The sequence below is a fragment of the Lepidothrix coronata genome, unplaced genomic scaffold (genome assembly GCF_001604755.1).
Source record: "Lepidothrix coronata isolate B3197 unplaced genomic scaffold, Lepidothrix_coronata-1.0 Scaffold594, whole genome shotgun sequence".
Lineage (NCBI taxonomy): Eukaryota > Metazoa > Chordata > Aves > Passeriformes > Pipridae > Lepidothrix > Lepidothrix coronata.
This window is the reverse complement of record NW_016690774.1, coordinates 11497-13363: the sequence shown is the minus strand read 5'-3', so window position 1 is coordinate 13363 and position 1867 is coordinate 11497.

Here is a 1867-nt window from a genome sequence, read left to right as displayed (position 1 = left end):
CTACCCATTAAACCCAATGGGCTCATCCCGATTTTTGGGGGGGGGCTATCCCAGGATTTTAAGGGGGGGGGGGGCTCTCCCGGGATTTGGGGGCTATCCCGGGATTCCGGGGCTGGGTGTGGCGTTTTTTCTCCCACCGTCAGCGTGAGTTCCGGGGTGTGCAGCCGGACCCGCAGCTCCTTGGCCACCACCTGCCCCGTCTCCTGCACGGCCCCGGCCGCCGTCAGCTTCAGGGCGTCCTGGTCGCCCACGTGGGGCCGGTACTCGTCGAACGTCACCGTCATCGTCACCGTCTCCTCTGGGGGGACACACCGGGACATTGGGCACCTTCCCAGTGACTCCCAGTCCCTCCCAGTCCCTCCCGGTGGTTCCCAGTCTCTCCCAGTCGCCCAACGTGGGGCCGGTACTCGTCGAACGTCACCGTCATCGTCACCGTCTCCTCTGGGGGGGGTCACGGCACTCTGAGAACCCCCAAGTCCCTCCCAGTTCCTCCCAGTGACTCCCAGTCCCTCCCAGTGGCTACCAGTGCCTCCCAGTTCATCCCAGTCCCTCCCAGTGTCTCCCAGTGCTCCCAGTCATTCCCAGTGCCTCCCAGTCCGTCCCAGTCTGTCCCAGTTCGTCCCAGTGACTCCCAGTCCCTCCCAGTGCTCCCAGTCATTCCCAGTCACTTCCAGTCCGTCCCAGTCCCTCCCAGTTCCTCTCAGTCCATCCCAGTTCCTCCCAGTCCCTCCCAGTTCCTCCCAGTCCATCCCAGTGGCTCCCCGTCCATCCCAGTCCCTCCCAGTCGCCCAACGTGGGGCCGGTACTCGTCGAACGTCACCGTCATCATCACCGTCTCCTCTGGGGGGGTCACGGCACTCTGAGAACCCCCCAAGTCCCTCCCAGTCCCTCCCAGTGCCTCCCAGTGCCTCCCAGTGTCTCCCAGTGCCTCCCAGTCCATCTCAATGACTCCCAGTCACTCCCAGTGCTCCCAGTCCGTCCCAGTCCATCCCAGTGTCTCCCAGTGCCTCCCAGTCACTCCCAGTCCGTCCCAGTCCCTCCCAGTTCCTCTCAGTCCATCCCAGTTCCTCCCAGTCCCTCCCAGTTCCTCCCAGTCCCTCCAAGTGGTTCCCAGTCTCTCCCAGTCCCTCCCAGTCGCCCAACGTGGGGCCGGTACTCGTCGAACGTCACCGTCATCGTCACCGTCTCCTCTGGGGGGTCACGGCACTCTGAGAACCCCCCCAGTCCCTCCCAGTTCCTCTCAGTCCATCCCAGTTCCTCCCAGTGACTCCCAGTCCCTCCCAGTCCCTCCCAGTGGCTCCCAGTCCATCCCTTTCCCTCCCAGTCGCCCAACGTGGGGCCGATACTCGTCGAACGTCACCGTCATCGTCACCGTCTCCTCTGGGGGGTCACGGCACTCTGAGAACCCCCCCAGTCCATCCCAGTTCCTCCCAGTCCCTCCCATTTCCCCCCAGTCCCTCCCAGTGGCTCCCAGTCCATCCCAGTCCCTCCCAGTCGCCCAACGTGCGGCCGGTACTCGTCGAACGTCACCGTCATCGTCACCGTCTCCTCTGGGGGGGTCACGGCACTCTGAGAACCCCCCCAGTCCCTCCCAGTTCCTCCCAGTGCCTCCCAGTGCCTCCCAGTGTCTCCCAGTGCCTCCCAGTCCATCTCAATGACTCCCAGTCACTCCCAGTGCTCCCAGTCCATCCCAGTCCATCCCAGTGTCTCCCAGTGCCTCCCAGTGCCTCCCAGTGTCTCCCAGTGCCTCCCAGTCCATCTCACTGACTCCCAGTCACTCCCAGTGCTCCCAGTCCATCCCAGTCCATCCCAGTGTCTCCCAGTGCCTCCCAGTGCCTCCCAGTGTCTCCCAGTGCCTCCCAGTCCA